Consider the following 24524-nt stretch of genomic DNA (forward strand, 5'->3'; position numbering starts at 1 on the left):
CACCTGGCATTTACATGGGTTCTGGAGTTCCAAACTCTAGTCTCCTTGCTGCATGGCAAGTACTTTAAAAGCTAATTCCCTTCCCCAGCCATTAATGGGATTTTTAAAGATCTGTCTGTCCCACAAAGAATGCAGTACAGTGGAACTGACGGATGAATTGAGGGTCTAGCGTAGGGAAGAGATGAAGGTAGCTTAGCGTCAGCTAATAACCCTGTAGACAGGATTCTTTATATATGTACCAGGCATGCGAGATAGAGTTGTCACCATCTCTTGACTAGTCAGATAAGGATAGGATCAGAGGGAAGGGAAAAGAAGAACCTAATGACTCCACAAGCTTAGATCTCAAGTTTTGCATAGTGGCTTCAGAGATGGCTCAGTGGTTAAGAGCAACTCTTGCTCTTGAAGAGTCCTAGTTTTGATTCCCAGCAGTCGCAGGGTATCTCGTAACTATAACTGCAGTTTCAGGAAATCTGATGCCCTCTTCTGACTTCCGTCAGCACAGGACACTTAGGCACATGTACTCTTGCAGGCAAAACACGCGTAAACATAGAATAGATGAATGTTTCTGAAGGGAAATAAGAGAGCAGTGGATCTGGGGAAGAGGGAAGGTGGTGGAGACTGGGATGAATGAAGGGAGGGGATGCTGTAGTTGAAATGTATGAGAGGAGAACAAAAAAGTAAACAAAATATTTTTCTTTATCCAGGCAGTGGAGGCACACAGAGTGGTGTCCAGGACAGCTAGGGCTACACAGAGAAATCCTGTCTTGAAAAACTAAAAAAGAAAGCCTAAATCAAAATTTATATAAATATGTATTTTCTGTATATGACTGTTTTTATAGGCAAGAAAACTGGACAGAGCATTGCCAGCAGTAGTGGTGCAGAGCTTTCATCCCAGCACTTGGAAGGCAGAGGCAGGCAGATCGAGGCCAGCTGGAACCACACAGAGAAAACCTGTCTTGAAAAACAAAAACAAAAAACCAAACAAAACTATAAAGAGAATCATGAGAGGGGAGGAAGAGGTGAAAATAGGGTAATGGAGTACAGTACTAGGAAAGAAGGAGGAGCTAAGCGGAGAAAGGAAACCATCTGGAGACATGTGTGGGGAGCACGGGGGTTGGGGGAGCGATAGGGAAGAAGAATTAATGAGAACAACATGTGTATGAAGATGACAGTAAATTCCAGCTTTGCATGCTAACCTAAACAGTAACTGGCTGCATAGTTTTAATCTGTGTATATAAGAGAATGATAATGTTAATTATTAAAAGCCGTGAGAGAGCACTGCCAGGTTATTTCTAAAGGTAAACTTATCAGAATCACATCAGACTTCTCAGCAGAAAGCCTAAGGGCCAAGAAAGCATGCGGTGCATTTCAAGCCTGAGTGCATAGAACTGCTAATCATGGTTACTCTGTCCAGCAGATGCTATCCTTTAAAATAAACAGAGAAGCCAAGACTCTCCAAGATAAGCACAAACTAGAGCAATTTATGGGCATTAAAGCAGCATTTCAAAAGATAGCTGAAAAAACATCTTATAAACAAAAGAAGAAGAAAGAATTTTGCAACCATGGAAATAACGGTGCTCAGTAAAACATTTGCAAACTGAATTCAACAATCTATTAAAAATCATATACCACAATTGACATAATTTCACTCCAGGTTTGCAAGGATACTTTAAAATGGCTATCAGTAAACATAGTCTATCACGTAACTATGGACTTGTATATATATATATAATTTTGATAGATGCGGAAGATTAATTTGAGAATTCATGAAGTTTCTCTTCATGATAAAAGGCCTGAAATAATTAAGAAAAGAATGGTCATACCCAATATAATAAAGGCTATATATATCCCAAACCCATGGTAAACATTCTGATGAACTGGGAACATTTCTTCAGAATCATGAATAAAGTGTGTTTTTCCTCACTGTAGTGCTTGACATCTTAGCTAGAGTAATGAGGCAAGGAAAATGAAAGAAAGAGCATCTAAGTAAAAAATGAAGAATCTAAATGATATAATCTTCACTTAAAACGCCCCAAGGAATACCCAGGAAATCTATTAGATCTCTTAAATACGTTCAACAAAATAGTGAATTTGCAGTCAAATCTTTACCACTGAGCTATACCCCTGCACCTCAACAAAACAGTGACTTTGATTGGGTTGTGTGTCTTCTTGATGTTTAGTTTCTTGAATTCTTCTTGTTTGTTTTTGCTTGAGACAGGCTGTAGCTGACTGTCCTGGAACTCGCTCTGTAGGCCAGGCTGGCCTCGGACTCACAAAAATCTGCCTATCTCTGCCTCCAGAGTACTGGGATTAAAGTTCCTTGAGTTCTTTGTATGTTCTAGATATTAATTCATTGTTGCATCTGATGTGCAGAAGCCTTTTGATTTTAGGAGATGCCATTTGTTCATTTTCGGCATTATTTCCTGAGTGATCAGATCCTATTCCTGAAGTCCTTAACTGCCCCTATCTCTTGAAGTGTACTGTCCTCCTCCAGCAGTTTCAGAGTTTAAGGTCTTATTTAAATTTCCTTAATCCACTTTGCGTTGATCTTTTGTGGGGGATGAGTGATACGTATCTAATGTCGTTCTTCCTCATGCAGATACCCACTTTCCCCAGCAGTACTTGTTGAAGATGGTATATTTCCTCCAACATGTATTTTGGCATCCTCGTCAAAAAACTGGCGGCAGTAGTTGCCTGTCCTTTTATCTGGGTCCCTTATGCTGTTTTCCTACCCTGCGCCTGTCTTTGCACCAGCACCATGCTGCCTTTATTAAACTGGGTCTGCAGTACAGTGAAATCGGGGACGTTATCTCTGGCATGTGCTTACTCTTCAGGACTGTTGTTTGCGCTATCTGAAGTCTTTTGTGGTGCCGCAGGAATTTTATGTTTTCCCCCTCTGTTTCTGTGAAGAATTTCACTGAGTTTTTATTGGAGTTGTGTTAAATCTATAGATTTTGTTTGATAGGCTGTCCATTTTCACAATTTTGGCTTTTATAATCCGTGGTGTATTCTTTAATTCTTTAATTTCTTTCGTCAGTCTTTTCAAGTTTTCATTGTAGAAGTTTTTCACTTTCTTGGTTGGGTTTGCTCTCTGGTATTTTGTTTACACTATTGTAACTTTTGTACACTATTGTATTGTTTTCCTGATTTTTTTTCTCAGTATGTTTGTTATTGGTATATAGGAAGGATACTGGGTTTTATGGCAAGTACACATCCTGCCACTTCTCCTAAAGCATTTATCAGATCTTAGCGTTTTCTGGTGGAGTCTTTACTGGCTCTTATATATAAGGTCATGTCATTTACAATGAAGGATACTTGGACTCCTTCCTTTCCTAGTTGGAGTCCTTTAATTTACTTCTATTGTCTTACTGCTCTAGTTAAGGCTTAAAGTACTATATTAAATAAAGGTTCAGAAGGTGGAACTCTTTCCTTGCCTTCTGTATTAGTGGGAATGCTTTGAGTTTTCCCATTTAGTATAATCTTAACTATAGGTTTGTTGCATATACCATTTGTTATGTTGAAATAACATTTCTCCTATTCTGGATTTCTTCAAGACTTTTAACATGAAGGAATATTGGATTTGGTCAAAATTATTTCTGTGTGTCCATTGGGATGATGATTGTGCTTTCTATTGTTGAGTTCCTTTGTATGATTTATAACACTTACTGATCATGTCTCTTTCACCATTCCTTCATCTCTGGAGTTAACCTAACTTTAGCACGGTAAATGGTGTTCTCGTATTTGGTTTGCAAGTATTTTTTCTTATTAAAAATTTCCGACTCCTCCCCACCTCCCATTTCCCTTTCTCTCCCCTCCCTCCTCACCCCTCCCTCCCCTCCCAGTCTGAAGAGCAGTCAGGGTTCCCTGCCCTGTGGGAAGTCCAAGGACCTTCCCCCCCTCTATCCAGGTCCAGGAAGGTGCGCAGCTAAACAGACTAGGCTCCCTCAAAGCCAGTACCTGCAGTAGGATCAAAACCCAGTGCCATTGTTCTTGACTTCTCAGTCAGCCCTCCTTGTCAGCCAGATTCAGAAAGTCCAGTGGCTGATCTAGTGGCTCACCAAGGCCAGCTGGACTGGAACTGAAAAAGTATTTTTTTTGAGAATTTTCACATGAATGTTTACTTGAGAAATTGGTCTGTAATTTTCATCCCCCCCCCACTCTGTGTTGTGTTGTGTTTTTACCAGGTTTTGGTTTTAAAAAAATGGTACTGTTCCGTTCTTTTCCGTTTTATGGAGTACTGTGAAAAGCATTGGTGTTAGTTCTTTGAACATCTGATAAAGTTCACTACTGAATTCATTTGGGACTGGACTTTATTGGTTAAGAAGATTTTTTCTTTTTTTTTAAACCAATCTTGTCACAGAAGATTCTTATTTATTATTTATTTATGTATATTTTATGTGCCTTGGTGTTTTGCCTGCATGTATATCTGTGTGAGGGTGTTAAATTCTCTGGAACTGGAGTTACAGACTGTTGTGAGCTGCCATGTGGGTGCTGGGAATTGAACCTTGGTCCTTTGGAAGAGCAACCAGTGCTCTTAACCACTGAGCCATCTCTCCAGCCCTGGTTGGGAAGATTTTTGATTAATGTTTATGTCTTACAGCTTCCTACAGAGATGTTTACATTTTTATCTTATCTTGATTTGATTTTGGTACGTCATACGTATTAACAAATGTATTCATTTGTTTTAGATTTTCCATTTTAGTAGAATATACATTTTTTTTTACCTAAGACCTAACATCTTCTGGATCTTAATGGTATCTGTTTTAATGGCTCCATTTTTATCTCTAATTTTGATCTTTCCTCTCTTTTTTTTTTTTTCTATTGATTGTTGCATATGGCTTTTTTTTTTCTATTGATTGTTGCATATGGCTTTTTTTTTTAATTTTTTTATTGATAAAAGGAGGATAAAGAAAAGAAAAAAAAACAAATTTCCACCTCCTCCCACCAGCCTCCCATTTCCCTCCCCCTCCTCCCACTCTTCTCCCCCTCCTCCCACTCTTCTCCCCCTCCTCCCACCCCTCTCCCCTTCCCCCCACTCCTCTCCCCCTCCCTTTCCAGTCCAGAGAGCTGTCAGGGTTCCCTGCCCTGTGGTACGTCCTAGGTCCTCCCCCCTCCATCCATATCTAGGAAGGTGAACATCCAGACTGGCTAGGCTCCCACCAAGCCAGCACATGGCATAGGATCAAAACCGCGTGCCATTGTCCTTGGCGTCTCATCAGCCCTCATTGTTCGCCATGTTCCGAGAGTCCAGTTTTATCCCATGCTTTTTCTGGTAACAGTCCAGCTGGCCTTGGTGAGCTCGCAGTAGATCATCTCCACTGTCTCAGTGGGTGGGTGCACTCCTCGTGGTCCCGACATCTTTGCTCATGTTCTCACTCCTTCTGCTCCTCATTGGGACCTTGGGAGCTCAGTCCAGTGCTCCAGTGTGGGTCTCTGTCTCTATCTCCATCCATCGCCAGATGCAAGTTCTAGGATGGTATGCAATATATTCGTCAGTATTGCTCTAGGGTAGGGTCATTTCAGGTTCCCTATCCTCAGCTGCCCAGGGAACTAACTGGGGACCTCAGCTTGGGCACCTGGGAGCCCCTCTAGGGTCAAGTCTCCTGCCCACCCTAAAGTGGGTCCCTTAACTAAGAATTGTGGTTCCGTGCTCCCCTATCCAACCTTCCTTTATCCCGATCCTCCTGTTTCCCCAAGTCCACCCTCCTTCCCTTCTACCTTTTCTCTCCCCATCTCCCCTAACCCCCATCCCACCCCACCCCCAAGATCCCATTTTTCCCCCCGGCAATTTTGTCTACTTCCCTTATCCAAGAGGATAACTATATGTTTTTCCTTGGGTTCACCTTCTTACTTAGCTTCTTTAGATTCGCCTATTGTAGACTCCATGAACCCTATTTATGGCTAGAAACCAATTATGAGTGAGTACATCCCATGTTCGTCTTTTTGGGCCTGGGATACCTCACTCAGGATAGTGTTTTCTATTTCCATCCATACTTTCCTCTCTTTTGATTTCAATCTCGCTTCTCTTTTGAAAGAATCAGTTGTTTGATTCTTTATATCAGTTTTTTCATTTCATTAATTTCTTCTCTGATCTCGAATTACTTTCCATCTATTGATTTGCAGTTTGCTTGTTTTTTTCCTAGGGCACAAGGTGTATCATTACATTATTTATTTGAGATCTAGTTGAGTTTTAAAAATATTTTTCTATTTTTGTGTGCATTGGTGTTTTACCTGCTTGGTTGTCAGTGTGAGGGTGTTGGATATCCTGGAACTGGATATATAACAGTTGTGAGCTATCATGTGGATGCTGGGAATTGAACCCATGTCCTCTGGAAGAGCAGCCTGTGCTTTTAACTGCTGAGCCATCTCTCCAGCCCCAATATCTGATTTCTTTTTTTAAGGTTAATGATCATGTAATATTTAAATAAGTTTGCTTATAAACATACCACATGCACCCACAGGGAGAAGTGAGGCTCTGTAGACACAGCAGCATAGCAGAAACACAGAAGCAACCACAAAGAAGATTGCTTTCTGTAGGCACTTGCCTCTGCTTTCATTGTGTTCCTCGCATTTCAGTGTGTTGTGTTTTCATTTTCATTTGATTCTAAGAATTTCTGTTTCACTTGTGACTTCCTCTAGGACCAGTTCATTATTTCCTAGCGTGCCATTTAATTGTCACATGTTTATGTATGTTCAAGAGTTTCTCTTGCTGTTGATTTTATAGTCGTATTATGTTATGATCAGCTAGAATACAACAAATTATTTCAATTTTCCTGTATATTTGTTGACACTTGTTTGGTGCCCTAATATACGATCCGTTTTAGAGTAATTTCCACTGACTGCTGAGAAAATAAGTATGTATTCCGTGCTGTTTGGATGGAATCTTCTTTAGATGTCTGTTAGGTCAGTATGACCCATGAAATAATTAGTCTATTTCTCATTTAGTTTTTGTTGGAAAGACTTGTCAGTTGATAAGAATGGGGTACATAAACTTCTCATTACTTTTGTGCTAGCACTAATCTGTGACTTTACATTTAATAATATTTTTTATGAAATTGAATGCATCTATGTATACAACATATATTCTTGGATTGTATTATACTCTGGACTATCCCCTTAATCACTGTTAAGTGACTTTATCTTTTCTCACTACTTTTGTTCAGATGTATGTTTTGTCAGATATTAGTTCTAGCGACATCTGCTTGTTTCCTAGTTCCTTTGTCCTGGAACACCTTTACCCATCCTTTAATCCTATGGCAATGACAGTCTTTTGTGGTGAGCTGCATGTTTTAGGGGACAGCAAATAGATGGTTCCTGGGTTTTGATGCCATCTGCTTTTCTGTGTCATTTGGTTGAGGAATTCAGACCATTAATATTCACAATTATCATAAAAAACTTTGTGCTGATTCCTGGTTTTGTTTTGTTGATTCTGCAGGGTTTTCTTCCCTCTTCCTTTCCTGCTTAACTATTATTCTACCATGGTTTATTCTTTCCTGTGGCCTCACTGATGGAATTGGTTTTTTTCTCCTGTCCAAAGAATTCCTTCCGTTATCTTCTGTAAAGCTGGGTTTGTAGTCATAAATTCCTGTAGTCTATTTTTGTCGTGCCAAGTTTTTATTTTTCCTTCAATTGTGACAGTTTGCTGGTTTTTTGAGTATAGTAGCCTGTGTTGGCAGTTGTCTTTCCCAACTTGAAGCACAACATTCTAAGCCATTCTGGCTTATAAAGTTTTAATGAATTATCTGCTATTAATCTGATTGTATGTGAGTTCTTTCTCTCTTACTACTTTCAATATGCTTTATATATTTAGTGCTTTAATTATTCTGTGATGAGTGTCCTGTCTTTAGGATATTGTCAGTTCTGATTGTTTTCTTTTTGTTGCTATTTTTTTCTTTTACATTTTTATTAATTCTTTAAGAATTTTGTACAATGTAGTTTCATCATTTTCATTCCCCTTCCTCCCCAACTCCTTCCAGGTTCATGCCCCTTCTCAACACACCTGACTTTTTAATCATCTTTTATAAACAAACTATCAAGTTCATTTTGTATTGTCCATATGGTCTTGAATGTGTGGCCTTCCCCTGAAATGTGAATTACTCACCAGAGGCCAAGTTCTTGAAGAAAACTGACTTTCCTCCTAGCAACTGTTAACTGACAAAATATGCTCAGTGAGGGGTGAGACTTCATGCCCACCTCCTTCACCGTGCTGGAATTTTGTCTGGCTTGAGCTTTCATAGCTCTTGTGTATGCCGTCACAACCGCCATGAGTTCCTATGTGCAATTGCTTGGTTGTGTCCAAAGAAACACTGCTTGCTTGTAGTCGTTCACCATACCTGTCTCCTATTTTTTTTCTGCCTCCCCTTCTGAAATGATCTCTGTGGCTTGGGAGGAGGGACTATAATATAGATGTCCCATTTGGGCTAAGGATTCTACAGTCTCTTATTCTCTGCACCTTGACTCATTGTGACTCTCTGTGTTAGTCAGCATCTGCTGCAAGAAGACACTTCTCTGATTATGTTGAAAAATGCATTTATCTATGGGTATAATAATGTTAAGCCATTAAGAGTTGATTTAATACTGTGTCCATTTAGCAGAGTAATGGTACTAGTTTCTCCCCCTATAACCTATGACCTATCAAGCTATAGGTTCTTGGTCCTGTTAACAGTATCAAGTATGGGTCTCTTCTTTCTGAGTGGGACTTAAACCCAATCAATAAGTAGTTGGTTACATCCATGATGTTTATGCCAGTGAACATGTCTTTCCAGACCAGAAAATATTGTTGCTCACAGGATTCACAGCTGGGTAAGACTGGTTATTACCTTTCAACTCTGATAACATTTGTAGAACCTTTCAGCACTGTGAAAGTTAGCCAGCAGAGAAGAAGCTTCTATTTGACTGCAAGTTTGACTTCTTTCTGTTTTATGATTTAAGTATGAGGTGCCTTCAATAATCAGGTCTTACTGTTTCATTCTGGAGGGTAACCAATAGCATTAACAATAGCCTATAACGTTTAAGGGTCCATGGAAGCTTTCTGGGCAATGACTCTAAAAGAAGGAACCTATCTTGGTAGTGAGGATTTTCTTTGTTTGCCTATTGTATCTAGTGGGGTGATTGCCACCCTGTTATAGTGTAACTTCATTTTAATTCTTTTAAAAGAAGGTTCTGACTTTTTCAGAATATCTTTAGAATTTAACTATCCCTCCCTTATTTACTTCTCTATGCTCTTTTCCTATCAACCACCCTGTTTTATCTTTCCTGTTCCCTTATTCTCTTGATGGCCACCTGTGTTTGTTGTGCATATGCTTAGGATTATGATAGCCTGTTGGTGGAGTTTTCCTTTGCTGTATGGATGTGGAGAAAGGTGAATACTTATTCAATGCTGGTTTGGGTGAAAACTGTTAGAGCCACTATAAAAATCAATATGGAGATTCTTCTAAAATCTAGAAATAAAGCTACCATGTAATCCAGCTCTACTACTCTTGGGCATATACCCAAAGGACCTTGCAAACTTACAGTAGAGATACATCCTCATTCCATATTCATTGCTTCTCTGTTAATAATAGTCAGGAAAAAGAAGCAGCCTAGCTTTTCATTAACTGATAAATGGATATAATAAAAATGTGTTGTATTTTCACAATGGAATATTATACTCAGCTGTTAAGAAAAAAACAGAGTTGTGAAATGCATAGCTTAGTAGATGGAAATGGAAAAAAATAACCCTGAGTAAGGTAACTGAGACCCAGAAAGACAAATGTCACATGTTTTCTCTCATTTATGGATGTTAGCTTTGATATGTGTGTTTCATTTGGAATACTCGTGGAGGTTAGAAAGTCGGTAAGGAGGTGTGGGGATGGATAGCTTTCAAGGGAGAGGATCTCCATAGAAGTCAGTGGTATAAAGAGTTAAGGGGGGATAATGAAGTTGGGATAAGAGGCAAGTATAAGAGGGTATGGGGATATGAGTGTGTGTGTGTGTGTGTGTGTGTGTGTGTGTGTGTAAAATCTTTTTTAAAAAGGTCATATGGAAGCCTACTACTGTAGAAGCTTCCTAAAGACAAAAGGGATGTTTTTCCCCTATGTAAAATTTAGGGTTAACATGACAGAGAAATAAAAAATAAAATGACATAATATTAGGGAAAAGAAACAAGTAAAGAGGAAATGTAGATGTCAGGTACCAAAATGTGCTGAAGGGACTACTATCATTAAAGTATGCTTTGTGCATGTATGGAAATGTCATACTGAATCCTGCCTTAGTCACTCTTCTGTTGCTGAGAATAGACACCGTGATCAAGGCAACTTTTAGAAGAAAGCATTTAACTGAAGGGCTTGCTTACAGTTTCAGAGGATTAGTTTGTGATTATCAGGATGGGGTGTGTGATGGTGGACAGGCAGGCATGATGCAGGCAGCAGTAGCTGACAGCTTACATCCTGATCAGCAGGCAGGAGCCAGAATAGAGAGCAAGACGCAGCCTAGAATGGGCTTTGGAAACTTAAAATCCCACTCTCAATGACAAGGCCACACCTACTTCAACAGTACCTTCTAATCCCTCCTAAACACTCCACCAAACGGGAACCAAACATTCAAGTATATATGGAGTCCATCTTATTCAGACCATCGCAAACCCTTTACAAGTAATGTATCTTGTGAAAAAATTAAAGGTTCAATATTTATCCCTTCTATACCCTGAGTGATGTTCCAGTAGTTTTCACCTCACAAAATGATGAAACATATTGAGTACATATGAGTTTATACATACTGCAGCCGTCCAGATAGCTCAGCAGTAACACGTGGTAGTGCACAACATGAAGATACTTTGGCAGTCTGAACCAAAGTATTTGATCAATGTGATCTTGGCTGTGTACCTAAGTACATACATGTAGTGAGTAATAGCTGGCTGAGATGGATTTGTCAGTATTGAGAAAGTGAGGAATTCCTAGAGAAAGACTAGTTCTTTTGTCAAACTGGACCTGTGAGAGGAAGAAAAAATGGTCTGAGAACTAATGAATGAAAAGTAACTATCTTCATATCTCCTCAGTTAAAAGCTGATTCTGATCATCTCCTCTTTAATGAACTTGCTTTTTTTCCCCTTATAATCAATATCATACCCAGAGGTTCAGAAACTGCAAGTTATATTCAGGTCACCGGGTGGCTTATGACTGTAATCCTAAGCTAATTGGGAAATTAAAGCAGAAAGATTGCAACTTGAAGGCTATCTGGAATTACAGAGTGAGTTCCAGGCTATCCTCGGCAACACAGTGAGACCCTGTCTCAAAATAAAAATGTGTTAGATACATAGATCAGTGATAAGAGTACTTAACTAGCATTCTCAAACTACTAGCTTCAGTCTTCAATATTGCCAGGGGAAAGAAGTTTCCAGTTACTGAAAACCCCTGTTTCAGAATAAAAGTTAAGAGCCAGGTATGTGGACCTTTGTTAAGGATCATTGGTTAAGAGCCTGGGTGGCTACTTTTCTAGAGAACCTGTGTCTGGTTCCCAGACCCAAATGGTAGCTAACAGCCATCTATAACTGTAGTTCCAGGGGACTGGAGGTCCTGTTTGGCCCTGCATGGGCCTGGTGCATATATACAGATCAGACACCCACATAAAAAATAAAAACAAAATTTGAAAGTTTTCATGTAGCATGTTTAAGGCTTTATGATTGGCTTAAATGTCAACTTGTCACAAATTGCAATGAACTAAAGTAGAAGTGCCTTCATTGCCTTGATTGATGTGGGAAGATCCACCTGGACATTAGACATTACCTACAGATGTTACAGATAAAAAATGCTTATACAGAAGGCTCATCATTTCTGCCTATTGTTTGCTTGGATTTCTCCATTGCTAGTACGTTAATTTGACCTGTTGCTGCTGCTTCTGATTCCTTGATGGATAGCAGAACCAGCGTTTCCAAGCTTTTGTTGACTAGGGTCCAATGCCTCTGTAGGAATCTTGGCTTCTGTGCAATTAGGACTGCCAAGGCACCCAGGATTGAGCAGCTACCAGTTATCCTCCCTGACAAGTAAGAGACAGCAGATACATACATGGATACAGGGTGGGGAGGGAGAGGAGGAGATAGTCCATCAGTGCAATATGGACTTTTATCCTTCAACTTTGAAGTATCATAGTGTTATAAAAAATCTACATATATTTTTGGTATACAATATGATGTTCTGATGTGCATATCTCTATATAAATATAATTAGCTCTTTATTAAACCAATGAGAGCAACACACCTTCACAGTGTACACAACATTACCTTATTTTCAGCTTCCCTTCTTCTTAAGAAAGAGCATATTCCAGGGTCATTGTAGGCAATGTGAGAGACATCTCTGTGTCTTGTTGCTTGTATGAAAGCCTGAGAAGAGAAAATAGTTGCCCAGTTTATGTGGTCTCTACCCAGTCTTTCCATTTACAATATCACTGTATACATTTCTGTAGTCGCGTAGGTGTTGTATGATATATATTACTAGCTCCAGAAAAATACCTTTGGTCATCCCTCCCTGTCTCTACCCACTATGTACACCTAATTGCCTATCCCATTTTGTTAAAATCAGACAAAAAGAGTCTACCCCACTTCTACTCCATGGGCACCATGAGGCTGAAAAGGCATGTTTCCAAGTGAGGGTTAGTGTTTGGCCTTTCTCATCTTTGCTCAAGGACTCTTGCTGAGTTCTGAGTAGTGTGAGTGTAACCTGCACCAGACTGAAGGAAAGCACTCCATTTAGCCTCTCACATGTAAGGTTTCTTTCTCAAGTCTGTGAAGGGGACATTCAAGAAGGGAAAAGGTACAGGAGGAAAGGAAGCAAAGAGACTAGAAGGGGAGAAGGATGAAGTTAGACAACAGGAAGTGAAGTGTAACAGGCTTTTGTTTGTGCCACCAACCAGCTCCCAAATCATGACAAGGAGACTTATTATTAGTTACAGATGTTCAGCCTTATCTTATGCTTGTCCCATTCGCTCCTATAATTTAATTTAACCTGTTTCTCTTCATCTACATTTTTCCTCGGGGCTTTTTATCTTTCTTTCTTACTGTATGTCCTACTCCATGTCTGGCTGGCTGGTGGCTGCCAGCCTGTCTGGCCCTAAGTGTCTTCCTCTCTTTCTCCCATGTTTTCTTTCCTTCTCTTCTCTCTCATGCCTAGACTTTTCCTCCTACTTATTCTGTCTTCCTGAAAGCCCCGCCTATCTCTCTACTACCTATTAGCCATTCAGCTTTTTATTAGACCAATCAGGTGCTTCAGGCAAGCAAAGCAAGACATCTTTACATTGTTGAATAGATATGCCATAAACAAATATAACAAATCTTGGCGGGGCAGTGGTGGCGCCCGCCTTTAATCCCAGCACTCGGGAAATCCCAGAACTCTGGGAGTTCGAGGCCACCCTGGTCTACAAGAGCTCGTTCTGGGATGGGCACCAAAGCTACAGAGAAACCCTGTCTCGCAAAACCAAAATAATAATAATAATAACACATCTTTACATTGTTAAAAAAATGCAGCATAAGCAAATGTGACGCATCTTTACATAGTTAAAGTAATATTCCACAGCAGTGAAGTTAAAAAATTGTGGAAACAAAAGGAAGAACAAATGTCTCTGAGTGGGGGAAAGACTGCCTTGTTTGTTTGTGCTATCTGCCATTTGTGGATTGCCGAATCGTTCAGTTTTCATGGGGCTGTAGTTCTTTGTCTGCCCTGAACATTTGATTCTCCCAGAATCGGCTTTCCCCAAAGACAGAGCAGTAGAATGGTGGTGGAACTTGTCATGTTTCTGCCTTACTTAGCTTTTTAGAGTCAGTCTAGTAGGAGGTTTGTTAGAAAAGAGCCACATGCCCTATGTTGGCCATATTTCAGACTTAGCTAGAGAGCTGCTGTTTTAGTCAGGGCCTGATAGCTTTTAATAGCACAATAGCACCTACATAATTTCGAGGTACATTTAGTTGACATAAAAAAGCCGATAATACTTAGTAAATGTGTTCTCAAATAGATGGGCCATCATCTGAATAAAATAACCTATGTAATACCTTGAAAAATCATTTCTAACTGTGTGGGAACTAGGAATAATTTTACAGATTGTTTTTTTATCTTGTTTTTACAGTGTTTACTCTAGCCCAGGTTTGCCTCAGACTCATTCTGTAGCCAAGGCTGGCCCTGAATTCCTAGTCCCTCCTTCTACTTCTGAAGTGCTGAGGTTAGTCATATATTACCACAACTCCCTCAACGTAGAATAAATATCTTGATGTGTGCTTATTTTTCAATTTTGTGCATAGTCAATACTCAATAGATAGTTAAATCTTGAGTAAAATTTGATGGTTTTATTACTCTTAAGATTGTTATTGATTGACTATTTTTCTGTATCCTGTCAGCTAAAATATTGATAAATGTCACAAAGGTTCATGGGCACCTGGGAGGGTGTTAATAATATTGATTATGTACTGTACTCTGTGATATGAGCTATGGGATAAATGAGGAAAAAGTCAGTTATTGTTGGTTGATCTTCTGAAACTGTAGGACTCACATACAAAAAAAGAGAATGAAATGTGAAAAGGTTATTCTTGGAAGTAAACATACTAAATTGAAAAAGTTGGAGACTGAAAAGTTGAAATCTGGCTTCTTAATCTCGCTCTACTATTATCAGCTGAATACTTTGGGGCAAGTGAATTAATCATAGTGAATGAGATTTATGATGTGCTGTTGAATTCAATTTGCTAGTATTTTGTTGAAAATTGTAACATCTATGTTCAATGTGATTATTGTTGTATAGCTTTTCTTTTGTTGTTGTGTCTTTATCTGGCTTTAATATGAAGATAATTCTAGCCTGAAATTAACTTTAAAAGGAGCAAACATCTGAATATATGACTTGAAATTGCAAAAGAAACCTTTGAGAACGTTTTATGATATTTGTATAGGCAATGTTGGTTTTTGTTTGTTTGTTTGTTTGTTTGTTTTTTACATAACCTCAAGTATAGAGAACAAAAGCTAGAATAGACAAATGAGATATACCAAGCTCAGGGTGAAAAACCCTTCTGCTCAGCAAAGGCAATAGTTGAAAGAAGCCTATTAATATATTTGGCATTAATACATATGGATAAATATTAATGTTATCAGAATATAGAAAGGTCTCAGAAAAGCCAGTAAGAACAAAACACCTAATACTCCTAGAGAGAATGGAACAATTGGGCTAGAGAGAATGGAACAATTGGGCTAGAGAGAATGGAACAATTGGGCTAGAGAGAATGGAACAATTGGGCTAGAGAGAATGGAACAATTGGGCTAGAGAGAATGGAACAATTGGGCTAGAGAGAATGGAACAATTGGGCTAGAGAGATGGCTCGGTTACTAAGTGCTCTTGCCTGCTAGTTCAGTGGACCCAGGTTCAGTTCCCAGCATCCATATTGTGGTTCACAGCAATCTGTAACTCCAGCTCTATGAGATATGATGTCTTCTTCTGTCCTCTGTGGGTACCAGCCATGCACATGGTACATTTAGTAGACATCAAAAAGCAGATAATACTTAGTAAATGTGGTCTCAAATGGAAGGGTCATCATCCAAAGAAAGTAACCTATGGAAAACCTTGAAAATTATTTCTGAGTGGGAACTAGGAGAAATATTTTTGCAGATTTTTTTGTATTTTATTTTTTACAGTGTTTTACAGACATTTATTCAGGGCAAACACCCATACACACAAAGTATATTTTACTGTAAAGAGAAGCTTCTTTGATAAGTGGTGGTAGCTACACATATCTATGGGCAGAAGACTAAGATTTAGAATGTTGTAAGGAATTATGGTGGCCTAGCGAAGTTGTGGTAAATGGGCAAATTGTTTGAATAAGTCTTTCTTGAAAAAAAGAGATGCAGTGGCCATGAGGCGTGTAGAAACATGCCACGACAACATAATTAGTGACCGGGAAATTGAAAATCAAACAATAATGAGATTTAAAGAATAACAAATTCTGGTGAGACTATGGAAGAAAGAACTTTGATGCAGTGGTGATGGCAATGTAAATGAATATAGCCATTAGGAAGGTCAGTGTGGGAGTGCCTCAAAAAATTTGGATATGAAATGATCAAAGTAGCCCACTTCTGAGTATACTAAGGAATTGAAATCAACTTAACAAAGAGATAATTCAATAGCAACATCTGTTATAAGTACTATTTAGAATAGCTAGTTTGGGGAATTAGGCTTTGTATCTATCAGCAGAAAGATAAAGAATATGAGTGTGTGTGAGTGTGTGTGTGTGTGTGTGTGTGTGTGTGTGATTGAGTGTGTGTGTCTGTCTGTCTAATGGGTTTTATTCATCCTTAAAGAAAAATGAAATCATGCTATTTACACCAAAATGTATGCAATTGCACGACATCATGTCAAATAAGCCAAAGAATGACAAGTTGTGCATCTTTTCACTCACATGTTCAAGTTTGTTTTTTTTTTCTAAAGTCAGCCTGAATGTAGAGTGCAGATTACCAGAGATTAGAGAGGCCAAGTGTGAGTCAAGAGAGGCTGGATCTGGTCAGTGAATACGTTTTGGACCACTGCACTGAGCCCCATTAACATGCATGATTAGTACATGCTAGTAAGAATAAAATACCATTTAAAAATAAAGTTTGAAAGTAATTTTTCAATTCCTCATTTCGTTTGCTTTTCTGTACTTTCCTCGCTTCTTTCCTCTTCTTCCGCTGATGGTTATCATACTCTATTCTTCACATCTTCCTGCATTCTCATCTCCCAACCCAAAAGCCACATACATTGGATAACTGAATAAGTCTAAGGGAATCAAGAAGCTGTGTAGGAGTGTACCTGCTCTGCTGACATCTCAGTGTCTAGAATAAGAGTTCTCCATTTTGCTTTCTGTTAACATGTTCTTTTTATATTTCTTAAACTTTCTTGCCAACTACATTAGGCAGAGAGCTAGTGCAATCCCCTCAATTTACAAAAAGAGTCACAAAATCATATCTAGTCATGACCTAAAATTGATGATAGCTAGAAACAACCTCTGACTTCTTTAATGTCATAATTCCTCTATCACATGAAAGCAAGGGATTTGAGAAGAAGCCAGCAGTAAGTCTATAAGAAGAATTTTAACTTAGTTGAATGGTGGGACATATCCTTACTGCCAGCTGAGGCAGGAGGATTCACACTGAGTTTGAAGCTAGCCTAAGCTATATAATGACACTGAGGCTAACCTGAGCTACAGTGTGAGACCCTATCTCAAAAACAAATTGGCCAGCAAGATGGCTTAGCAGATGAAGGCACTTGCTACCTAGGGTGATTGCCCCAAGTTCAATCCCTGAGACCCATTGGCGGAAGGAAAGAGATGACTCCTGTAGATTATTCCCTGACTTCCACGCGCACTCCCCACCTGAACACAATGTAATAAAAAAGCAAACAAAAAGCGTTGGCTTAATGAAGGGAATGACAAAGAGGCTTGTTAGAAACAGAGGAGTGCTGAGATTCACTCGTATTTTCCAAAGGTAAGAATTGCCACCATTTGTTCATTGAGATGTCTGATATGCCTATGCTATCTTTGTATATATTAGGAGAGTAAATATTTGCTGAATAACTTGGTTGACGCTCTACAACTTAAGCCCTCTCTTAACCACTAGACTGTACTTGCTTTCTACCTGAAGAATAGAAATTATTCATGTGTTTTACATCATATAATACATAGTGCTTTCCACTCCTGCCTTCATAAACTGTAAACCATTGTTATGTCTACAGGGACAGGTCAAAGAGTGTTCGTCATCACTGCCAAGGTATTTCCCTGGAGCAGTCATAGCACGTATTGACTCCCGCAGGCTCAGTTGAACCAGACAGTGGAGTCATTCTTGGTGATGAAAGGTGACAGGATGAGGGTTTCTGCATTTTTTTCAGTCTTGGCTATTACTGAGCTCAGAGAAAATTATTCTCTTGTTTGATGCAACGGCAACATTTTGGTGGCTACTAATTCTCACTGGTCCTTTCTGAGTCCGAGAACTCTGTTCATAAAGATCAAAAGTCCTAAGGAGGTTCAAGTGTGTTGTTCATTCATAAGTGCAAATGCACTGCAGCATCTCTTCAGAAGCTTCTTTTTATCCACAGTGGGTTTTAGATTAGCAGTCAACTGAGCAGACTTAAATGCGATGGTTGCTAAAAGACCCGCAGTGTCCCAGTCAGCTAGGCATCTGACCAGCTCTTTGTTCACGCCTTCATTACATGTGTATGGAAGAATATGATAGTAACTTTTTAAGCCTACAATTGTAAGAAGTATAAAGTATAAGAGGCAATGCATTTTACATTAGAAAGTGAGATGCAGCAACATTTTGTTCGTTCACACATCCCTGTGTGTTCATATTCATGAGACATCAGGGGTGATGATTCATTGATGTCAAGACATTACGCAGAAGAAGAAGGTATCTCCATTTTAAGTATTTTAAATAGTGCTGAGGAGTTGAATCCAGGGCCTTGGAAGTGCTTTGTAAGTACTCTACCACTGAGCTTTATCTACAGAGTATATTTTAAATCTTAATAGATAGGCTAGGTCAAATAACATATGCTTCAACTGCACATATACCTGTTTCACCACACTCTGGTCAATATAAATAGTATAAGAAAAATGCTGATTTCAGGCCTGAAAACATCTCATTAGAATTACATTTGCATTTATTGATAATACATTGTATTCTTTTATTTTTATGTTTTTGAGATTATAATTACAACACTTCTCCCTTGCCTTTTCTACTCCCAAACTCTACCATAAAACACTTTCTGCTTGCCTTCTAATTCATGATCTGTTTTTTGCTACTTGTTAATGAACGCATGCACGCACGCACACACACACACACACACACACACACACACACACACACACACAGAGAAGTATATAACCTGTTCAGTCTGTATACTCTTACCTGTATGTATGTTTTCAGGACTTACCACTTGGCCCTGGACAGTGTGCTCTTCACTGGGAATGACCACATCTCCTGATCCCAGATTTCTTCCTCAGTTGCTTATAATTCTTTGTGTAAGATTGAGGTCTCATGGGCTTTTACCCATATTTCATTCTGTTGCTTTATTTGTCTTGTTAAGATTTCAAGCACTTTATGGACTAGGCGTAGTGAAAGTGGATACAACCTTCCTTCATTCCTAATTTTGAAGAAAATGGTTTCTGTTGCTGTCATTCAATAGAGTATTGGGTATGAGTTCATCATGTAGAGTACTGTTAAGTCAAGGTATAATTTTTCTTTGTTTTTTAATTCAGGATCTTAAAGTCCTGACTGTCTAGGAACCCACTCTGTAGACCAGGCTGTCCTGGGGGTACATAGAGATCTATTTACCTGCCTCTGCCTCCCAAGTGCTCGAATTAAAAGCATGTGCCACCATACCTGGCATACTTTAGTTTTTCTATTTTTAGTTTCTTCAGTTTTTTGTTTTGTTTTTCGAGACAGGGTTTCTCTGTAGCTTTGGAGCCTGTCCTGGAACTCCCTTTGTAGACCAGGCTGGCCTCGAACTCACAAAGATCTGCCTGACTCTGCCTCCCGAGTGCTGGGATTAAAGGCGTGCGCCACCACCGCCTGGCTCTTCAGGTTTTTTTTTTATGAAAAAGAAATGTTGATTTTTCAGCATGTATTAAACTTACCATGTGTTCATTGTTCTTGATTTATGTACTGTATTTTTTATTGATTTGCATATGTTGAACATCTGTGCATTACAATGAATTAGTAAATAATTTCAATTTGATTCTTCTAAATATCTCTATAATATGTTATACATTAGTTTGTGAGTATTAGGGTGAGGATTTTAAGATCTGTATTAATTTATGAATTTATGTAGATATAAAATTGTGATCATTTTATTTTTTTAACCCAGTTTTGGTATCAGGGTAATCCTGGCTTTGTTGAATGACTTTGGAAGCTTTCTTTCTCTTAGTAATTTATGGGGTAGTTTTGTGGTGCATCAACATTAACTCTTCTTTAAAACCTGCTCGGTTTCAGCACTGAATCTATCTGGTCCTGGCCTTTTCCCTTTTGTGAGGCTATTGTTTATCTCATTGCTCAGTTTTTCTTTATGCTCTTGTTTTACCTTTGATAGGCCATATAATGTAGAAATTTACTTGTATTTTCTGGATTTTCCAACTAATAAAGCATTATTTAAAAATACTACCTAATTAACTGCAGAATCTCAAGAATATTTATTGTAATATTTCTTTTAAAAAGTTTCACTTTATTAACTTGGGTCTTCTCTTTCTTCCATTAATTTGGCTAAGGGTTTGTTGGTCACATTTATCTTTTTCAGGTAACTTTGTTTCTTTGAACATTTATGGTGTTCTTTTGTTTTCTATTTCAATTTCAGCTCTTATCTTTAAAGTTGCTAGTTTGCCTTGTTATGCTTTATAAGATGGGATGCCCACCCTCGGGTTACTTGTTTGAGAACAGGATGCCCACACTTGAGTTTGAGAACGGGATGCACACTATTGGGTTACTAGTTTGAGAACGGGATGCACACCATTGGGTTACTAGTTTGAGAACGGGATGCACACCCTCGGGTTACTAGTTTGAGAACGGGATGCACACCATTAGGATACTAGTTTGAGAACTCTGCAACTTTTTCTGGTAGCGCATCCTTAGTTACAAAATTCCTTCTTAGGAATACTTTTGCTGTATCAAAAAATATTCCATTTAATGGTGTTTTCATTTTACTCAATACTAGAAAGTTTTTGATCTCCCACTTGATTCAGTAACACACTGCTCACTCAAAAGCACAATATTAATTTTCCATGGTTATGTATTTTCTATAGTTTCTCTTGATGTTGAATTTTAGTTTTATTCCATTATGATAGGATAGGATACCAGTTTAGATATTTCTATTTTTAAGACTTGTTTAATGGCCTAAACTGTGATCTGCACTGACGAAAGTTCCACTGGTGTATTCCATAGCTATTGAATGGAATATTCTATAGTCGTCTTTTTAATCCACTTAAATATGCTGTAATTCAATTCTGATTATTTTGTTTACTTTTGTTTTGGTTATCTATTTATTAGATGGGTTAATTGAGATTTCTCACAGCCATTGTATCTTTACAAATCAATCTGTTTATATCCAGTAGTGTAAATTTTAGGAAACTGGGCACATGGAAGTTTGATGTATATATATTTGCAATAATTATATTCTTGATAAATTATTCTCTTTATTAATATGTACTCAACTTCATTATCTTTTCTGACTAATTTTGGCTTGTATCTGTTTTGTTAGATATGAATATATATAGCTAGTCCATCTTGCTTCCATTTTTATCCTATATATCTTTGCCAGTGAGGTATTGTCTTAGTTAGGTTTCTGTTGCTTTTATAAAGGCCATGATATGATCACAAGTAACTTAGAGAGGAAAGGATTTTTCAATTTACATGTCCCCAACACAGTCTACCATGAAGGGTAGTCAGGACAGGAACTTGGAGGTAGGAACCAAATCAGAAACCATGGAAGAGTTTCTGGCTTGTGCCTCCTTGCTTCCTCGTCATACTTTCTATACCACAGGACCACCAGCCTAGAGGTGGCACTGACCACTGTGGGATGGGCCCTCCCACATCAATCATTGCTCAAGAAAATGTTCAACAGATTTGCCTACAGGTCATTTACTCATTTGGGGTTCCCTCTTCCCAGATGACTTTACTTGGGTTTGTAGTAGAGAATGCATGGTTGGATCTGTTTTTAAAATTCAAACATCTAGTGTTTTTGTCTGTTAACTGGAGAGCTAAGATATTTATGTTTAGAGTTATTACTGAAAGAAATATGCTATTTTCTACACTTTTGATTTTTTTCCTTGTTGATTTTATTTGTTCTTTTGATCTTTTTAATTATGAGCCTTTGTCTCTGCTATTTTATTGAAAATGTTTGTGTAAAAGTCAGTCACCGATAACCTCCAAGCAATATAGCAAATGATGTCTTAGTCATTCCATTTGTCTGAAATCATTTCCCGTATGTGGTGTCCGAGACTTTATCATCGTCTTGTTTTTTCCTTTTAACCTCTGCTCTCGTCTGTCAGTCTACTTTGCTAAACCACTCAGATGTTATTTACCTTTAAACTTTGGCGTCCTACAAGGCTCAATCTTTCTACGTACAATCGCTTTTAATGTAATCCAATTCTGTGACTTCACATGTCTGTACATGCCAGTGATTCTTCAGTTTTTTACCAGCTAAAGTCATGCCCATAAAAATAATAATCCACAGTTCCTCTCCCATCCATCCCCGACAAACAAGCTTTCTCTGTGTAGCCCTCGCTGTCCTGGTACTCATTTTGTAGACCATGCTGGCCTGGAACTCACAGAGATGACCCTGCCTCAGCCTCCCAAATATGGGAATTAAAAGCATGTGCCACCACCACTAGGCCAAAATCACAATTCTTATGTCTACCACCTACTTGATTCTTGTTTGCCTTGCCTTATCACCAGCCCTGTAAAACCTGTAGCCTTTCTTGTTTCTTCATTTGTTTGTCTAGGTCGGGTTTCTCTGTGTAGTTCTGGCTGTCCTGGAACTTTCTGTAGACTAGGCTGGCCTCAAACTCACTGAGATCCACCTGTCTCTGCCTCCCAAGTGTTGGGAGTAAAGGCCACAACTGCAAGACAATAACCTGTAATCTTATCCATTTATCATGACAGTCCCATCCTTTTATTTGCAGAGGACCAAACCCTCAAGTCTTTTCTTTCTTTCATTGTCTTAGCAGTTGAAGAAAAACTGTTTATTGGGGGTGAGGAAGCACAGGCATGCTGCAGACACACACACAAAATTACCCTCTGCAAAACGGAGGGAGGATTTGGGAAGCTGAAGAATTTGGTCTTTTCTTGAGGCCTGTTTTTTTTTTTTAAGTCTCTGAAGAGTTTTCCTTCCCTAATTTAGGGTTGGTCAGTTTGAAGAAAGATGGGAAGGTAGATTGGCTCACAAGTGTTGTGTAACATGTCCCGATCCAGACGCAAACGGAACTTGTTGAGTCAGTCCATCAGCACAGGGCCTGCCGGTGGGAAACAGAAGACCACTAGCACTTTGTTTTACAGCCAAGCTTTTGTCGCAAATCAGGAGGATGAGGAAGAAGCTCACTATCTTTGCCATCTTGGAAATTCCCCTCCATTATTCCTAGTCATAGCCCCTTACCCTATCTGTCTGTCGACCAACCCCTAGCCTCTCATTACTCCCTCTCAGAGGTCACCCTGACTGCTCTCAGTTTGGGTTGCTAACTGCTCTTAATTGCTTCCTGCTCACCAGCCTAGACGGGGGTGGGCAGTCAGTCCTCTGAGACGGCTTGACCTCATGGGCCATGATAAAACTTCACCAGTGGTGATGATCCAGAACATAAGATAGCCAAGGTGGTGGTGGTGTATATCATTAAAGCTTGCCGTCCCAAGGGGGGTAGCATCTGTAACGTATAGAAAATGCCACTCTTACAGCATTGTTAGAAAAATAGCTGGGGCGGTTCTGCCCTTATTTGAGGAAGAGAACAGGCAAGACAACCATCCAAAGAATCCTTGACAGGCTTTGTCGTAGGTATCAAGGAGACTATTGATTCCTTTGCTAAAATTGTAAGGCTTAAGGTGTATCCTGTGGAGGAGGCCATTTGTTTGATTCAAGAGTTCAAGGAGTATTTCATCAGCCCTAAGTTCAGAAGTCACCCATTGAGTATTTTTCTGTAACCATGGGAAACATTGAGAGACAAGGTTAATGTGGAAAGCTCCTCAACATCATGGTTAACATAAGTTTTGTATAAGAAGGTGAAGCAAATTGTGTAGCTGACTGAACTGTGTACAAGAACCTTTTTACCAGAATCCTGTAGAGGCGTATAGGCGGTACCTTACCAGCAAGAGATGCCTCTGCCCATACACCAGCTGGAATGTCTAGTGGAGGCATACACTATAGACCAAACCTGAATGAAATCCAGATTTCCTTTATTGAAGTTACAACCAGACAACAGCATTTGATAGACAATGAAAAGAAGACATATCTTTTTCAAAGTTGTTCAGCAATGTCCCAAGACACCATTTTATTACCTTGAATATTTCTTCAAGCCTGGGAGTTAACAATGTATTTGGCAGCCTCCTTTAATGGGAACATGATTGGGTAGACATCATATTACAGCTGTGAGAAGTGCTCTTTTACAAAGAGATAGTGTGATCAGGAAGAAATGAATTAGTAGGAAATAGTTGTCCAAATGATATTTCATATGGTTCTTTCAGTACAATGTCTAAGGACTGTTGAATCTAGGGAACGTGGGGTGGCGGGGGAGGGGGTAAAGCAGGAGAAGAGAAGGGAGGGGAAACTGTGGTGATATATAAAATGAAAAAAAAACCTTTTATTTAAAAAAAATGATACTAAACCGGGCAGTAGTGGTACAATCCTTTAATCCCAGCACTCGGGAGGCAGAAGCAGGCGGATCTCTGTGAGTTTGAAACCAGCCTGGTCTACAGAACTAGTTCCAGGACAGGCTCCAAAGCCACAGAGAAACCCTGTCTCGAAAAACCAAAAAAAAAATCATCTTCATCATTTCAACCCTGGTCATACTTTTCTGATGG

General features: G+C 39.0%; 1 protein-coding gene across 2 annotated transcripts in view; it reads left to right on the top strand.

The window, feature by feature from the left end:
- Positions 1-24524, top strand: part of Klf8 (KLF transcription factor 8) — a 158009-nt gene that overhangs the window by 61594 nt on the left and 71891 nt on the right. The window lies entirely within an intron of this gene.

Source organism: Microtus pennsylvanicus, chromosome X, assembly GCF_037038515.1.
Source record: "Microtus pennsylvanicus isolate mMicPen1 chromosome X, mMicPen1.hap1, whole genome shotgun sequence".
Lineage (NCBI taxonomy): Eukaryota > Metazoa > Chordata > Mammalia > Rodentia > Cricetidae > Microtus > Microtus pennsylvanicus.